General features: G+C 40.0%; 1 protein-coding gene across 1 annotated transcript in view; it reads right to left on the bottom strand.

The window, feature by feature from the left end:
- The window catches only part of KIAA1549, a gene marked incomplete at both ends in the record, with an annotated part of 141160 nt that overhangs the window by 74623 nt on the left and 46745 nt on the right, over positions 1-19792 (bottom strand). The window lies entirely within an intron of this gene.

Consider the following 19792-nt stretch of genomic DNA (forward strand, 5'->3'; position numbering starts at 1 on the left):
AGGCTCACTAGTAAATCTGTTCTGTTTCAAGGACTAGATCCTGCTGGTATCAGAAATGAGTGACACTTAATGAGAGATGAAGAGGTTTTCCCTTTATGTAAGGCAAGTGTGGACCTGACATCAACTGTAAGACTTTGCTAAGCAACAGGTCCAGTAATTACACTTACATGGTCAGCCATTCATTGAACTTGTGGCCTTTCAACAGTCAGTGACAAACTCCTTCATTACACAATTGCCATCTTTATACACAAACTGCTGCAAGAGAAACCTGTTTATGGGCCACCTGCGATAAAAGTTTCACTGTTCCAGTTTGCAGAATTCAAGTAGTAAGCTTCAAACATGATGGAGAAAAAGCTAGGAATTCACTGGATATTTTAATAAAATACTTGCAAAAATCACATATGAATATCATTTGCATAACTTGATTATAATTCCTCCTCTCTAACAAAAGTGTTCTTGAGTTACAGAGATCTGTATAAAAGCTTTTCCAACCATGGAAACATTTTGCAGAGAAAAGGTTGATTATTGCTTAAGTACTTTTCTGAAATGTCAAGACTGGATTAGTAGCCTTCAGAGATGAATATTTAAGGAAATTACAAAATTGCTACAGGGTATTTTTCAAGGATATACACAAAGGCTTCATCCTTAAATTATCTATCCCACCTAATCATCCTGTTTTCATATGGCAGTGTCCATACAGTGCTACTGGAACTTACTGACAACACACATTAAAAAAGTGAGGGGAGGGGTATGGAGCAGGGGCCAGGAATCCCACTGTCAAGGGTTTAGATTGCGGGGTGACAATAAAACCCTGGCAGATGCATTGTTAACCTCCTCTCCTCCCCACTTCCCACTTTTGCCCCTCCCTCTCCCCTCTTCCCACCAAGGACAGGCGATCGGGAGGGAAAGAAGGACAGAGAGAGAAGAGTTGGGAAAATCAAAAATGTTTTACTAATGCTACTAATAAGAATAGAGAAAATAATACAAAATATACAAAACCAATCTTGAAAGTCTCAGCAACTGCAGAGCCGGCACCCAAAGTCCTGGACTAGACTTTGCAGCCAAGTGGAGCTGGATTCAGTCTGTCACTAGGCCTCAGTTCGCAGGGACGACTAGCAAGGTCCTCTCCTAATGTTGGCCATAGGGAAAAGGGACGACATCCTCGTGATCTCCCACTTTTATATGAAGTATTCACGTGAATGGAATGTTATACACAGTTGGTCAGTTTCTTGGTCACTTTTTTTCTCATTGTCCCTTTGGTGAGATATGAATCTGTCCTTATTGATAAGTTAGCATTCCATTGCTATGTTTACCAAAACATGTATCTGGTTCTCCAGGAAAATGCAGTTAATATGAAGGCTTTAGCTGACAGGCAAATTCACTAAAAGAGGAACTTGTTTTTTAACAAAACCAGGACACCCCCTCAGTTAAACCACCAGGGACCAGTTGAAAATGAAAATGACCATACACAGTATAAAATGCCAGACAGTGATACAGTACACCTCTCAACTGCAACTACTTTTGTAACCCTTTTGAGGATGCCTTGAACTCAGTAAACCTGTGGCAGATCTTGCAGGAATAGCTCACCTATCTATTAACACACTATTGTCAGTCTAAAGACACTTTCTAAAGGTAATAAACTACTGTATTCATCCCTCTTCCCTGGTCTGCTTGCTGAATTCCTTGATGCAACTTTTCAAATGCTGACATATCTTGATAAGTTTTTAATCTGCTGATCTGAAAAGCACCATTAAAAGAATGAATGCACAGAGCTAATACCACGGTACCACTAATCACACCTAATCACAAATACAGATACTATTCTCTCAAGTAGTCCCAATCCATCTTTTCCTCTCGCTGTAAGCATTGCCAGCTTTATGTTGCAGTGTGCTAATAAAATATACTGCCTTACAATGCTCTCACGGAAACAAAAAAATAGAAAGGAGGAAGAAGCGGGAGGAAGAAGCGGGAGGAAGAGGAAAATAAGAGAGAAAAGAAAAAAGAGAAAAGAGAATGAAGAAAAGAAAAAGAAGAAAACCACAACAGGTACACTTCTTGTAAAACCTATGTAAGGCAAATACACAAGGCCATCCTTCTTGCATGGAGGTCAGCTCTTTGAACATGGCACAGTACAGCCACCATGGAATAACAACTTTCACAAGCAGCTAGGTATTCACCAGAAAAAGCAGTTTCTAGCAAGCAGAGAACTGAAAACCGGAGCCAGCCCCATTTGCTGACGAAACCTGTCCAACGTTTTCTCCTCTCTAAAAGTCTCCCTAGCCTCATTCCTCCCTTTGACTTGGGCTTCCAGCCTTGTTTTTCTTTGTGACATTTTTAGTAAGCAGGGAGTTAATAAAGCAAAGACTTGCAAGGCTATGAAACAAACACTGCCCAAGTGAATTACTTCTCTCCCTATATGCATGCACAGTTCCTTTCAGCCAGCCCTGTAAAATCCTGTGTACTTTGGTCGCACTTTGGATACCCAGTGCTCGCTCCCAGTGAATTCCAAATTGCACACAAATGGGCTAAGAGAATAAGTTCTTCTTCACCGTGGCTTCATGTTGTAAATCCCTGCAGCAGTAACACAAGACGACTGTATTAGCTTCAACACAGTGGGTTAAACATAGAGCTGCTACACATTACAGTTTATATGACTGGTAAAGGTGAATACATACTGATTAGTAACTGTGCTTTTGATCACAGATCTCCACAAATCTTCAACCCAAAGCCAGACGTGATACCACAAACAAAACAGTTCTACTACCTATACACGGCTATGCTGTGTATCATCTTCTTTCACCCACAGGGAGCTCCCTTTATCTGTGTTCAGTTTGACAGGGGGAGCTGTCTCAAGGCAAGATCCTGCTGGAAGTGAATACCCATCACAGAAGGATATTCTGAAGCAACATTGTAAGCTGCCCAATAGACACGACTAAGAGGCAAGGGCAATCTTGGCTTTAAATTGATTTTGACTTTAGAACTAGCTTTTTCTTTACAGTCTGCTAATGTTTTTTCCTTGAAACACAAAGTCATAGTATACAATAATTTTATCATACACCTAATGCCAGGAAGGGAAAAACACGACACATGAAAATGTTTCATTTTTTTCAGGAAAACCCATCATGCCTTGAAAAAGTTACAAGCTGTAAGACAAGGTAAGAGCATTGTTACTTGAGATAAGTGGAGTGAGAGAAATACATTTGTGCATATAAGATTTTGAAAAAAACCTCACCAGCAAGTTCGCAAGCCAGTGTTCCATGCTATTTACTTTGCTTCGTGTTTTTGAAGTGGGGTGCATTAGTGACATGCCATTAACAATACAAATTACTGTTTTCTGTCATCTCCAGAAGAATAGCGCACTACTTGAATGCTGCTTGTCAGAGCCGTGCGCGCCTCTCATGGAGAGCAGATGGGACGCATGGCAGATGTGCCTGAGAGCAGCCAGACAGCCCACAAAGAGGAGGGAAAAGCAAAGGAACAAGGGAAGGAGGCGCGGGCACACCATGGCGGGACAATCCCGCCCTCACCAGTGCGAAGCAGCTGATCTGGCTATACTGCGGGACAAAGAAAGCAGACAGACTGCACATGCTCTGGTATATCTCAACACTGCAACCACACAAAGCTATTGATGAATATCAATGCTGATGTGTCTGTTTGCACAGCTGTTGCTGTTGGGTGATGGTTTCGCTGTGCAGCAACTGTACTGCCATTGAGCTGGGCAACGGTGGCAGGATGGCAATCAGACGCGCCAAACTCCACTAAGCTGATAACGTTATGGAAAAGAATAAACAGCTTGGAAGCAAAGCTGTGATCCCAAGCGACAGGGGAGGAAGGGCAAAAACTCATGGCAGGAGCCACGGGCACCCCAGATGGCACCAGTACAATGCCTCAGCTCTGACAATGACACTGGGACTCAGGAGAAGCGATAGCATGGGAAATGTGCTGATGAGCTTGGGGTGATGAACTCTGCTGCTTCTGGTGCCCCGCCGGTAAGAGCCTGAGCGAAATTCGCAAGTAATGAAACCTGTCACTGAACACAATGACCCCTCCAACTGCCTAATCTGTATTTACAGAAGCATGGCCAGGCACCCTTAATGCTGGCGCAGATTTGTGTGAATTTGGGAAGGGCCATAACACCAGCATAACGCTGCCCCATGACTACAGAAAAGGACTGCTGCAGTCTGTAGACATCTTTAGTGACAAAAATACACCATGTCAGCTTGCCAAAAAACTACATGTGTTCATAAGCCAGGAACTAGACTAGGTATTTTTCCAGAAAGCAATTAGAAGGATGTAGTTTTTGTTTTTCCTGTAGCTGCAGTGCTGGAAAGTAATGTCTGTTCTATACTCTATAACAAAGTAGAAAAAGATGACTTTTCAAATATATATTGTAATAATATAATCATATGATTTCATATTTTGATATTTCATTTATAATAACCATACTTCCATATATTTTTAATGCAGGATCCAAGATGTAATCTCACCTCTGCCACTGATCTTTCATGCAACTTCAAAACAGCTGCATCGCTCCTCTGCACTCTGCTATTAACATGTAGCAATTGTACATTACCACAACTATCAATATCTGCTAACATGTAGGTAATTTCCTACATCATGGAGATTTTGAAGTATAGACAATAGGTACAGGCACAAAAACAACAAACATAACATAGAAGTCTTTACTTGTAATAAAATTAAACTTTGAGAATAGAACTACTATAGTAATTTTTTCTCTATTATTTTTGAGAAACTAAACAACAGCCAATAAAGTTTGCAAACATTGGAAAGTGCCAGCAGGCTAGTAACAAAGCAATTCAAAACATATATCACTTTAAAAAAAGTGATCTGTGTACTAACACAATGATCTACAAAATTAAATTTTAGTACCTTTGTTTTTTAGGCACTGAGAAAATTTGCTCTTTATTGCTGCCCATTGTTTCAAATAGTGGCATTTTAGGTAACTAGTGTTGCATATGTTCCAAGTATTATGGGAAAATTACTATTTATTAACTAGGTGACAACAGTTCCTAAATTATTAAAATTAAAGCTATGAACTTACAAGGAATTTTCACCACCTGAAGCAGCTCCTTGACTATGGGGGGTAGAGTAGCACATCACATTTCAGGGAAGCTTTTAACAACATTTTTGCTATTCACCACTATTTAACTTTTTATTTGAGAATGATAAAGTAAGAAATTGAAATAACTGAACGCAGCATAGGAGGAGATCACCTGAGGGTAGAGAGAATAATAGATGCAAATGTATCTGAAAAAAAATCACAACTCTTCCTCATATGCCTTAACACTTAACTTTCTAGCTTATTTAAATGCATTTAGTCCAGCTGCCATCAAGAAGACCTTGTACGCATTAGCTCATTGCAAAAAATGCACACAATTCTCTTGTGTAAGCCTCTAACTCAATTTCTTAGGTGTCTGGCTTGCAGGAAAATACCAGTCAGAGAAGCATGTGCAGCTGAAAAGCTGTCTGCTTTCTTCTCCGGGAGGCATTAAGCATGGATTGAGCAGTGACAGTAATCACCCCTGGCACACAAAAGCCAGGCAGAGGAGGGGATGGGAGCCTGCACTGTCCCTCCCTTCCTGAGCTCCAGCTCCTCTGTGGGGCTCCGGGCAGCATTTGGAAGGTCCTGTTCCCTGGAACACAAGCTGCACCCATGCCCAACGCTGCCTTGGGGTAGTGCACACTTAGGATGTGCAAGAGACACAAATCAGCTGGAGTCCTAACAGCTGTATCTCAATGATGCTCATTTTCTTATTGTAAAAGATCAAAAATGTCTGACATCGTTTACCACATGCACTTACAAATTTTAAGTAATTAAGCTGCTTGTACCAACTAAAGACTAAAAAAGAAAGTAAAGAAATGCAAGATCTATGCTGTGCCTTGGCACTCTTTTGCAGTGCAGTTGAAGGTAAAATTTCATAACAAATAGCAAAAGTTGTATTAAGAGAAAAAGCAATAGTGTTAATGGAAAGCAGGCAAAGTCAGTGCCTATGTACATACATGCTCACTTCTGCACACGTCAGGGTTCAATACAGAGCCAAGAAAGAAGAGGAACATCTTGAAGTCATTCTTTATCCACATGCAAACAGATGTGGCTCAGCTGCTGCCCAGGTGCAAGTATCCAAGAAACTCCTCCTCCCACACAGCAAATGAGCACAAGCTTCCACCTCTGCGTGAGGAGAAAAGATGCACAAAAAAACAAAGGAAAGTGGCCAAGAGAAACCCCTGCTTGCTTGCCAGCAGAGCTGGTGAAGTCTTTGTAAAGGAAGAGGTTTAGTAGAAGACGGTCTAACTGCATTTCATACCCAAGTCAAAAAAATACATCACAACACTCCTCATCCAGTATTTATTGCATTTGAAAACCAACTGCAGTACAAACTGATATCAACATGATACCAATGAGCCTATAATACCAGACATTTACATTTTCTTCCCTTTCTTTTTTTTCTTTTTCTCCCAAAACCAGCAACAAAAAACAAATGCTGAAAACTTCCTTTAGGACACTTTTGCTGGTAACCATCATGTTAAAGAGCTGTAGGCAGTCTGAGATCCCAGCTAGCACTGCACATCTGATGCAACACCTCATCAGAAAACTTGCAATCCGTATTCTGATCCAGGAATCCTCCAAATATATACACTGTTGAGGCTGAATAGGATGCTGTAGCAGTTAACAGTAATTGGTAGATTAAAAGAAAAAAAACCAACACAGCTTCTCTTTATCTAATAGCATGGTAACAGATCCTGTTTTGCACAATAGAGGAAAAACCTTGCAACCCAAGCGAAGCTTTTCGCAACACAAAAGATAGCAGTGCACCCACCACCAGATCAGGCAGGAGAGCACACAGATGGGCACAGAAGGAGAACACCCCTCCCCGTGCCCCACAATCCGCTCCATAATCACCACCACACACTGAGATTTTATCTCTGAAACAGCATTATTACCTTTGAAAAACTCTGCCTGTCAACAAGTGGTGTTCACAGAACAGTTTGTCATGCCTACACACCACCTGCAAACCCCAACGATAAAGAAATCCTCACTTGTGGAACTGCACAAAGCTCTTACGGCACCAAGATGCCTCAAACCAACAGTCACTCTCTAGAACTGCTCTGTATAGATACCCGAATGCAGAGGTGAGAAAGCAAATTTGCCATGACAATTCACACCATTTCAAACATCTCAGGAGGAAGAAAGATTATTTCCCATACAGAAGCTGTCTATGGCCACTGCATGTTCCTACAGACCATCACCCACAGTTGAGGAAAGCCAGGGCTTTGTGCAGAGCTCAGTGCTCTGGAGCGACTGCTGGCTGGCCGTACACGCAGACGCACAGAAAACTGCAAATCAAATCCTAGTTCAAAGTGTAGCTTTTGCTGAGAGCACTCAAGCTTTTTTGGCATTCAGTTGTACATGACATCATCATGTGGGAAGCCATATGTTAGGGATAAAGCGCACACAAACTTGAATTGGCTTTACAAACGTTAATTCTACGAAAAGCTCATCAGATTTGCTCATCATGATAACCAGGTCACATTTTTAAAAACAAAAAGCTTTCTTTCCCCCTTGTGTGTTTTATTTTCCTTTTTATTTTTTTTTTAATTGCTCTCTGCAGAGGAAGTTGATTTTTAGTCTGTGAAGTGCCACTGTCAGTTTTCATCTAACCAAATGACTACTAAGCAGCTTTCTATTTATGCTCAGCACTGCAGCATCCTCCAAAAAGCTTCTGAAAAGACCAATTACATTTATATTAGCCTCTCCTTTGCACAGATGGCATATCATTGAGTAGTATTTTGTTTCAAATGCATACAAATGCTTTGAGAAAAAAATACATCCTTAAAACAATTTTTATTTCTTAAATTGCATTATGACTATTATATAATACAGAATCTCTCAAAGCAATGAAATGACAGCCTGAAGAGTAACTGCCTAATTAAAACACAGCCTATGCTGTATCCTAGTAACCCAGTTATCCACAGGGACTCTCTTCATTGACACATATCCTTAACTGTGTCGTGCTGACAAAGGGAAAATACCCTTGACTGAGCTTTAAGTTGTTCAGGTCAGTGGACTCATTGCTCCAAATTCATGTTTCTGCAAGGAGTAAATGAAGTCCCAACCTGCAACACCTAAAAGCAGCTCATTTGAGAAACAATTTACAAGACTTTTGTTACACAAAGCATGGTGAAAAATCTGAAAATACAAGATTTTCAACCCGCATAATACCATCACTCTGTATTGAACTCACAAAACAACTTCCTTGCTCCAAGGCCAGATCATAACAATATCCCTCTACATGCTTAATTTTTCTAAACAGTTGCATATGCATAAGCAAATAATACTGAAAAGCTCTTGCACAGTAGGATATGAAGGCATTTAGTAGTACTCGCAGCATGTATCACTTGGCAAATCAAGTCACATGAGAGAGAATCTGTCAATGCATTTTCATAGAAAAAGCATATTTCACAAAAAAGCTGGGAAAGAGAACAGAACAGTCCCAGTTACCCCAGCCTTTGGGATTGAAACTAAGTGCTTACCAAGAGCTGAAGACACAGAAAGAAATGGGACATAACAAAGAGATGGAACAGAAATTCAAGCAGAGGTTTGAAATAAGCTACCTAAGATTTTTCTTTATACTGTGCAAGTTTTATTGGCCTTGACTTCACCTGGAAGAAGAGAAATCTCCTAAACCAATGCTGCAGTAAAAAGAAAAAAAAAATCACTGCATATTAACAAAGATTAAACTTCTGTCACAACTTATGCCTATGGAACTTCCAGATGATAATTCCCTGGCAAAACTACTAGGGAAGAAGAAAAAAGGCAACACAAATACGCTTTCAAATGAAAAACAAAACAAAACCAACGAAAAAAACCCCATACTTTTTTGCCCCTTCCCTATAGGCTGCCAGGCTTAGGCATCTACTGCACAATATTTGCAAATTCAATGCAAATATCCTTACTAGATATGCTGGAACTGCATTAGTTTTAAGAATAATTATGATATCAGGTAGAATGTTTCCTTGTGTAAGTATCTCAAGCTTTAGCAATTAATTTTGGTCTGTCTGTTTCTCCTTAGCAACATTCTCAAAACATCACAAGTAGAGAAATCACAGTTGCTAGCATCTTAAGAGAAATGAAACTTGCCTGAAGCCTTTTCTTATGTCCCTAATGCAATACAACAGGCCTAATCACCGTTCTCAGAGCACTCCACTGGAAACAGGTTATCCAGAGCTACTGCCTTCTTAAGCTTTCAGACCTGGGGCCAAGTTCATGACCAATGCAAATGAGTTCACTCTACCAGCTTCAGCAAAGTTGCATCGTCATTTCCCAGCACTGAAGTTGGTGCTGGGAGACAGGAAGTTATTGGCCATACAATAATACTCAAGATACTAAGGTGTGAGTCTTCTATTTCTCAGTACTCTCAGGTGCTCGAGATGTGTGTGGCACTCCAAACATATGAGAAAGAAGCTGTGGATACTGGAGTCCCTAAGTCCTGAAAGTAAGACCATCTTCTAGTAAGAACTGCAGTTTCTACGTGGCCCCAGAAACTTCATAGCTTCAGTTAATAACAAAAATAAAAGAACGAGTAAATAACATATTAACAAGTGTAGTAGAAATAAATCAGAATAAGATCTGCTGTGGGACACAATGAATATATGGATAATCCAGAAAAAGGATCTAAGCAGAGTACTCTTACTACAAATATGTAGAGAGAACCAGAAAGGTAAAAAAACCCCACAATTGTAAAGTATGGAGAAGTACATGGGAGTGGAAAGTGTTATATAGTCCTACTTTATGGGGCAGTCTGCTCAGAGCATTTTTATAGGAACAATCTCTTCAGGAATGTCACAAAGTAAAATTCCCTAATTAACATATTGGGAAACAGACTACAAAGTGAATAATAAAAAAGAGGGGCAAGGAATCTCTTCCTATCGAAATTTAACACACACGGGACAAATGAGAAGCAGAAACAACTGGTTGGGAAACAGATCAGTTAATGTAGCTTTCCCAAGCAAGACTGGTAGCAAAGAGCAACTGAAACCTGTTACAAAACAACTGAGCATTAAAGAAACAGAACAACCACAGCACAGCCATGCCAGCCTTAAAGGAGATCTTTCATTTTTTTTTATAACTGACATAACTGACATTTGTTAGTGGCATGAAAGAAAATATATTTTCCTTAAAGCAATGAGGAGGGATTGGGCATCATGTACACGCAAACAATAGCCAAATTCCATCGCATTCTGCAATAACCATTGCACGCTTCTCACCTTGGCTGCCATAAACTATCCCATTACAATTAGACTTTACAAGATCCTGTGGTACAGCACCATGTTAGCTTGGCTGTGAAGCATTGCTGAAGTGAATGGTGACACTGAAGAGATGGTCCTTCTAAGTCCTTACTAGGACCTTTCCTGGTCCTTAAGCTCCCTGAGTCACCCCTTCACTTCCCCATGTTCTCTAATATGTAAGGCTGCATCATTTTCCAACCTACTGCCATTACTGTTCTGTAAAGCTACAGATGCAGGAGTCAGTGCAGCATTATAAATTGCAGCACATATTCATTAAACACAGACCTACAGGTACTACTCCACCTACCAGACATGGCAGTGTTACAGGTACTTTCCCATGGAAACACCTGGGCTAGAATTAGAGGCTCTTCAGGTGAATCCCACATCCAGTTAAAACCATGCTGATGCCCATGCACACTGGAAAAGACCACTGGGAAACAGGGTTGCAATGCATTCTGGCTGCATAATCTCCAAGACAAAGACAGTAAACCAAATAAATAAATAATCCAAGAACACCAAACATTGGTCTCAGGAGAAGAATACAGGCTTCTCTTGAATTCAGACCTTGGTATTTGTTCTAAAATTATCTGATGTACATTTTAGGACAACTTAGAAGTTTAACCCAATGAAGTGTTGATGAGTTCCTTATGCAGGACTCCTCAGGACAGTAAACAATATTTTTAGAAGCTGAAACAGATACCCCTTAGATTCTGAACTCTATAGCGGGGCTCTTCATTTATGAAGTTGTCAATAGCTTTATCCTATCTACTTAAAACAAAACACACTGAACCTGCTGAAGCACCAAGTTCCTTTCATATGTGGTACTCCACAGGACAGCAAACTACATTTCAAAGCCAAAACAGGTACCCAAGGGATCCTAAACAGAAGTTGAGGCTTTGATGTCTTGAATAGCTTTAACCTTCCTGCTTGAAAGATATCACTGCACTGAAACTGGGGGCTTTGATGAACAGCTGGCTGAATATGACCCAGCAGTTTGCCCAGATTACCAAAAGGCCAACAGCATCCTGCCTTGTATCAGGAATAGTGGGGCCAGCAGGACTAGGGAAGTGATCATCCTGCTGTACTTGGTGCCAGTGAGGCCCCACCTTGAATCCTGTGTTCAGTTTTAGGCCCCTCACTACAAGACAGACATTGAGGTGCTGGACCGAGTTCAGAGAAGGGCAATGAAGCTGGTGAAGGGTCTGGAGCACAAGTCTGATGAGGAGCGGCTGAGGGAACTGGGGCTGTTTAGCCTGGAGAAAAGGAGGCTGAGAGGAAACCTTATCGCTGTCTACAGCTACCTGAAAGGAGGTTGGTCTCTTCTCCAAGTAGCAAGTGATAGGATGAGAGGAAATGGCCCTCGAGTTGTGCCAGGGAAGGTTCAGGCTGGATATTAGCAAAAAATTATTCACAGAAAGGGTTGTCAGGCATTGGAACAGGCTGCCCAGGGAAGTGGTGGAGTCACCACCAACACCACCACCACGCCTGGAGGTGTTTAGAAGGCGCATGGACGAGGTTCTTAGGGACATGGTTTAGTGCCAGAGTAGGTAATGGTTGGACTTGATCTTGATTGAGGGTCTCTTCCAACCAGAGCGATTCTATGAAATTTGGGCTATGCAATGTGAATGGGGCTGCCAGTGCTCTCCACAAGGTATGATACATTTGAAGCATCTCCTCTTTCCAAAATATTCCAAGAGGAAGGAAATAATTCAGTTACATCTCTAAAGAGTGAAAAAGCAGAACTGTGGGTAGGCAAGAGTTCAGTTTTTTCAGGAATCATGACACAAGTTTCAAGAATAAAAACACACAGTACATACAGGCAATGCTGATGCCCATTTTTTATTTGCAAATAATTGCAAATAAATAGATACAATTTTCCAAAATAAAGAACAGATGTTCTTTTCTGATCACACACGACTATTTTCCTTTATGGCATGCTTAGTACAATTTAAAATAACTGCAGGCTTCTTATGTTGGTTTTTGAAAAAAATTGCCTTATGTACATTACTGTGTCTCCAGACAATAAAAATTAAAGTGACCACATGTTAATAAATGCTTTCACTTTTATTCCAGATAAAACAAACAATATAATTGGATAAAGAAATAACACCAATATGATAACTTCCATAGTGTATTAGAATTCTTCTGAACAGTAAATTTAAGACTATCTGAAGTAAATCGGGTTCAAAAGAAAGGGAAAAGAAATACAGTAACCTTCCCTAATAAATTATCAGTTACTTGAGACGGAGTATTTACAGTGTACATGAATGTTGTTTGATATGTCCCATACAGAGCTGGAAAATCCTTTCCTTTATTAAAGAGGCTACTACAGGACAGCACATTAGGTATAACCAGACATACTCTTAAGAGCCAATCCCAGCTCCTGCATTTTGGGATTCTTCCCCTTTCCTAGGTTGAAATGCTGAATTAAAGATTCTGTTTGGCTGTTGATGTATTCTTCTCCTAATATCCTAATCCCAGGAGTTGTTCATAGTAACTATACATCCACACCTTAGAATACAGAATTATCAAGATGAGATACTCCAAAAGAAAATTTTTTAAGCAACTACCTGAAGAACTGTTCAACAAAGAAAAAAAATATAAATCTCTCAAGCAGAAATATTTTCCTACAGAAGAGCCCTCAGTCAAAGAGGATAAGTCTCCTATATCAAGCTGATTTAAATTATTTAAGAAACTGCATCATGCACATGGCTATTTTCTTCTCTTTACAACAGCTTGGCCTTTCACAAGTCACACTGCTTAAATGCCCACAATCAAAAATGGACAGTGTTTCTGGATCAGGTTACAACACAGATACTTTGTACTACTTTGCCATGTCTAGCCAAACTAGCATAAAAATTTTATTTATGCTAAAAGAAAAGCAGGTCAGCCTTATACAAGTTATGAGCTACAGTTTATTTCACTCCCTGTGGTTTCAAACCCCGCTCCAACAGTCACTTGAAAAAGGACTTCTAGCCTATTTATATCTAGCTGCGATATTCCTATTATCCCACTAATTCTTGCTGTAAACTGACCTAATACCGTACAATCATAGAGTAGTTTGGGTTGCAAGGGACCTTTAAAGGTCCTCTAGTCCAACACCCCTGCAACGAGCAGGGACATCTTCGACTAGATGGAGACTGGCAGGAGTGCAATTACCATAGACCTAAGGCATCATTTCTCCAGTTCCTGGATAGAAGGGGAAAGCTAAAAAAAAAGGCACTTCAGGAAGGATTTTTTCTCCCCCCCCCCCCAAGTGTTAGAAGTCATTCTGGACACACACGGAAATCTCTATTTTCTTTTGAAGTGGACCAGACAGGGCTTAAAAATGCCTGAAGAAGAGATGATTTTGGAGTATATGAGCTTGATTACTCTCTGCTTCTAACCTTACACTGGTATTCACACATCTGTAAAGTGCTGTTATCCTAACCTGGGAAAGTTTGCACACAGTGCACAGAAAATAACAGCCTACACAGAGAATTCAGTCCATTAACTAATAATGGTCTCATCTAGGAAAGAGCATGGTACGTAGAGAATTTGTTAATTAAAATGAAAAGAGAAAGCGCACTGGGACCACAATAGTTTGAGCTTTGCTCTCAAATGTACTATATTTAAACAGTCCCATTTGCAATGATCTGAGGCTTATCCAACCATTGGAGTAAGATTTTTCTTTTCTGTGCAGACTTTTTCCTGTAGTGCCAACATCATACGGCACCCAGCACAGGGGTATAACCAAGCTCAGCCCCTCCAGCACAGCCTGTGCAAAGCATCTCGAGTGCTGTAGGGAACGGAGCTCCTTGCCCAGCTGACAGAACCAGGATTCTACAGGAAGGCTTATGAACACAAGTCTGTTGTCTCATGCTGTGATATTAAAAAAAAGAGGAAATAAAATAGCTTTACACGTGACCTTCGGTCTGGTTTGGATGCTGTCCTTAAAGAAAAATATGGTCTAATTATAAATAATCTGAAGAAGAGTACAGGAATGGGCAGAGGTTCTCTAATTAGGAAATAACTGAGATAAAGTTGGGATTAACTATCCTAAAGGATAAGTGATTACAGGGGGAAAGGAAGGTACAAAATAAAACATGCCAATCGCTTTCAAGCACATGTAAAGCTATAGCAAAGAGGAATAATCTCTTTTCCACATCCATACTGGACAGTTTAGCAGTGCTAAAAGCCATTAGGATGAGTTTTCCAAAGGTCAGTGTTGCTGTGTATTGGAAAGAATTGCTCCAGATGGTCCAGGAGTCCCCATCGCTGAAGGTCTTTAAGAACAGTTTAAACAACCACATCAGGAATTATAATTACATTTGATTCTTTCTTTGTGGCTTTGAGACTTCTTTCAGACCCATTTCCTCTGATCCAGACTGTTCAGAAGCACTGTAGAGGGAAATCAATGTCACATGTGTTTAAAAAACAAAAATTGCAGAGCTAAACTTTCTGTGCAGCTTCTCATATACAGCAAAGCTGGTTTAAAGGACATAAACCAATAAGCCATGCTTATGAGTATCCAAACTTTCCTGCTACCTAAGAAAGAAATTTCTTCAGGATCTGTTAAATTGAAAGCATTAGCTTATGTATAGTGAATCATCACCATAAACATGAGGTTGCCAAGGACCAGGTCAATTAATACACTTAAAAGGTATGATGAGCAAGGATTGTAATCGGTGATTACACAAAATTCCCTAATCCTAACTAGCAATTTTTTGCCAATGGGTAGTAAGCAAAGTCCATACTACTCTCTCTAACAGCAACACAACATGCTCTGTATTCAGGTGAATAAAAGCATGTATAATACAAAAAACTTCACAACACTGAGGACTCATCAATAAAAGGGACCAATCTTTGAAAGCAGTCTGTGTTTGACTCTGTCACCAGCTGTGCATCCTTTGTGGTGAATGTGTTATTTACAGTACCTCTGCTCAACCTCAGAACACATTACAGACGCACAACTTGTTTAGCTCTGCTCTCAAGGACATTTTTCAAATGAGGCAAGCCTCCAAATTCTTTCTTTTGCCTTCCAGCATTGCCTATTCCCTTTCAAAGGCCAAACTGTTTAGTCCTTGATCACAACTGGAGTAAGAGTCAAACATTCTGAAAGCCTCCAATGAACAGAACAATATTGCCACCTGGAAGCGAAACACAATGTTCAATACCCCAAAACCTGTTTCCATATCTTCCTACTAGAAGAAATTATACCCAGTTTTAGTTAAAACCACAAGCGTTTTAAAAGCAGCGCAAGTACAAACATCTATACAATTGCACAGTCAAGGAAATTATCCCCATCACAGACACATACCACTTTTTACTTCATGAGGCTATTTCACCCTCTCTTCTCCTACCCTGCTGCTTCACACAATATCTACATCCAGGATAAAACCAAAGTAATAAAACATGTATTCTGACCTGCTTGGACTCCTACAGCTAGCAAAGAAGTTTCTTCAGCAATCTAAGCTGTGGTTATCCTCAGCTGCACTTCAAGACCTAGTTGGGCCTCCAAAACTACACACATTTTTTATCGACTAGTGCTGCCCTGCTAACTGAGATTAAAAGCAAAGTAGGACAGTTCCTGCTGCTGAGGAATGCTTTAAATTCCTATCACTGCTGACAATTGCGTGAGAGAAAGACAGGAGCACATACTGCACAATGGACTGAAAAATCTTCCCAAAACTTATAGTATAAGATGCTTCCACCTGAAAAAGCTCAGATGAGAAATGGGTACAGACAGCCACGCTGCTGTGCTGCAGGGTCAAGATTCTGGTGCCTGTAGCAGCACTGGATGTTTCAGCCTCAGTGAGGACCTCAGTGAGGAAAGCAAGAGAGGCTGTTCTTCATATAGAAGTGAAACTATAAGAAAATCTATATGTGCTTTGCCCTTATAGATGGAGCTGTTCTAACATTGCCATCTTAGGATCAAAAAGGTGTGGTTTGCCTCCTCTAGTATATGTTGCCACAAGACAAAATACTTAAAATGGGAACTCCTGGTGATGCTTCTAGTTACAGTAGGTGAAAGATATCTTGCTGTTACTTGCTGTTTTGTAGCACCATGTACAAGTCCCTAGCAGAGATTCAGACAACAGGCCTTGGCAACACCTGCTCCATGAAAATTGCAGTAAGTACTGGTAGGAGTTTTGCCTCAGTCATAATTTTCTAAATTAAGTGGTTTTTAAATTACTGAAACTACACCCAAAAGACTTTTTATCTAGCTCCTTTTTCTCCTTCCCTGCAAAGTTAACTACCTGGCACCACTTCTACTTGAGATGATATTAGATTTTTTTCATTTAAACACATACATTCATTCTGCATTAATTAGGATTTGGAAAAAGCTAAAAGCATTCAGCCATTTAAGCTTCCTACAGATTCAAGAGTAACACTGATATTATTTCCAGTAGCACTTTCCATTTTGGCCCATCGGACCACTGAATCATTTAATACACATGTGGTTTTGTTTATTATCTCTCCAAACGAATGACATAAAAAAAGGCCAAAACACTCAGTACCAAACTCAGCTAAGAAATGCAAACAGCAGTGCTCCCATTCAAGAAATCTTTGTTTTAAAATATATAGACAGGTCTAGTATACCTTTCAGTCAAACTACAACCTCCTTAATAAAGGAACAAAACAAGTTAAAAAAAAAAAAAAAAGGTATATCAGCACCAATATTCACAAAGGCAGAGCACAGTTATCTTCACAGGCAACTAAGTAACCAGAGCACCCATTAGAAGATTCCTTGAGACCCTCAAGGTCCAGGCGTCCCTGTAATTACCCCTGTAATCTTCTTACGTGCTCAAAAGTCTTTGCTAACATTAGTCATAGAAAAAAATAAAAAACAAAACAAACAAGCAAACTCAACTAAACAACACTTTTACACATCTTGCAGCACTAAGTCTCAAACCAATAACCACACTCGGTGGTAAATGACCCGTTCTCCTTCTAAGGCATAGGAGAAAAGTATTAAAATCCAATGCACCACCTGCAGTCAGCAGTTCTAGTTTTACCAGTTTCCATGCCCAGAGATATGGGATGTGCCTTCAGGTGTGCCATGTCTCTGAAATGTCACATTATACAAACTACCTTAAGATGAAGTGAAGTGGAAAATGTCTTATGCCATCAAAATATACAGAGTTAAAGGTCTGAAAAAACAGGTGACAAGAATATTAGACATATATATACACATATATCAAATATGTATATATTTGATCTAATACAAACATACACAGTACATAAGACATGAACATGCAGATGTTCTAGATCAGTTCTAAGGGTCTTCCATGTCACACCCCTCCCAGCAGAGCTTAAAGCTGTAATATTTTTCCAAATTTCATAGCCTGAGACCCAGTTCTCATTTCAGTAATATCTTCTTTAGACTGCCTTCACACAGCAGATTAAAATACATAAATGCTTATATTCCAACTCAGCTATGATTTCATGGAGACTTAAATCCTTATCTCCATCTCTCTTCTCCCTGCAGTTCCCCAGTTCTTGGTCAGAAGCTTAAGCCAGGATGAAGATCTTAAAGTTTTTGTGAACATTTATAACATTATGACCCATCTTTAAAAATTCTAATTGTCTTTGGGAATAGTAGGTGAAAAGATCACCTTAACAAAGGCTACAAGAAAATCAGCCAGAAATGATTGCAGGCATCTAAACAAAGCATGATGTTCTTCCTGTCAGTAAAAGGCAGCAGAGAAAAAATGGACACTTTGAGGAGCATGATTCCCAGCCCAGTCTCTGAGAGACACTACAGCAGCCTCCTCTGCAGACCTGCTCCAACAAGCTGCCAATGATGCACTGTTCTGTACAGACCATAATCTAAAAACAATAAAAAACCCCAAATCCACTATTCTAAGCCTGATTTCCTAAGTGAGGATGAAGCTATACTATGTTCTGACCTCTCCAGTAGCTTCTGAATCCAATGGCCAATTAAAAAAATACTCAACAGAAGTCTAGAAATTCAGAAATAATCAGTTTCACTCATATTTCATGAACATATGCATCTGAGGTGAGGAAGGAGATATAAATTAGTCATTCATTTACCCTTCACTGAGTGAGACTCAGGCAGAGATCAGCTTTTAACATGCCTTTTGAAAGCACCTGTCTGGCAAACTTGAATGTCCACAGCTCCAGACACAGCACCAAACATATCACTTCTTGCCCATCTTTTTGACCTTGATCTGCTGTTACTGCCCTGTTTGGACAGAGATGGAGGGAAGAAGAGGTAAACAGAATACTACTGTCAAGGCACTAGGATTTGTAAATTCTGCCCATCGTGATACAGATCTTGGACCAACCTGCCCTTCCATCCAACTACCTAGTTCTATTCTGTGCAGAAATCCCAAAATCCACCTAGTCACAACAGCAGTTCTCAAATGGCTGCACAAAACACTGGACCTAATCACGTCAGAAAATCATGTAATCATTTTGGCTGAATGAGACCCTCAACATCATCAAGTCCAACCATTACCTACTCTGGCACTAAACCATGTCCCTAAGAACCTCTGTGAAGAAATTTTTCCTAATATTCAATCTAAACCTCCCCTGGTGCAACTTGAGGCCATTTCCTCTCATCCTATCACTTGCTACTTGGGAGAAGAGACCAACACCCTCCATGCTACAACCTCCTGTCAGGTAGTTGTAGACAGCGATAAGGTCTAAGCAAGTTACTTAGCAAAAGGTACATGTTATTCTCAGTTCTCTGCAGGTCCCCTACAGACACCATCAGATTTAAGTAACAGTTGGGAACAGCCTGCATCACTATGCAGTAGCTGGAGCACTGTATTCAGCATCACTCAGAATAAAAGTATTTAGGATATGCATCTTCATTACTGTCCAAAGTCTCTTTGACCTCTTTAACTGATTTATGTGCACAATAACATTATGCATAAATTCATGAAGTTATTTAATGATTTGAGTTAGAAAATCTCTAATCAGGCTTAGTAGTCCTCATCAGAGAGTTGTCATTTCTGGATACTTAAAGCAGCACTGTATTATTTCACATTTGGAAGTTAGTCCTCTTAGGATCAGAAATTTTACTTCTGTGTCAAAGCCGTAAGCCAAAATTCTGCACAATCTGTCATGGGATCTAGATAAATACATCAAGCAGGCCAGATCTGGCCTACAGGCATGGCATCCAGCTTTCCTGCATATGTTACATTGTGGCTCAATGGCTTGAACTCCAGGATGTGCAGGTTAGATTATGAAACTGATAGAAATGGTTTTGGGGTTATTTTCCCAAATCAAGTCACTGTATATGCAGAAGGTTTATTTGGGAGCTATAAGAGAATAATCTCCATCAGTTTATCCATGTTATGTCAGAAGCCAGGCTGTCAACATACTAAGTAACAAAACTAAAGTAACCCTTAAAGAGTATGTGCTAAGACAAGGGAAAGAGCAACACACCAAATATTTAGTTAAGCATCTGTTGGGGGGGGGAAAAAAAAAGTTTTAATATAAAAAAAGGCACCATCAGGAAAAGTTATATAAA

This window comes from Nesoenas mayeri, assembly GCF_963082525.1.
Source record: "Nesoenas mayeri genome assembly, chromosome: 1".
Classification (NCBI taxonomy): domain Eukaryota; kingdom Metazoa; phylum Chordata; class Aves; order Columbiformes; family Columbidae; genus Nesoenas; species Nesoenas mayeri.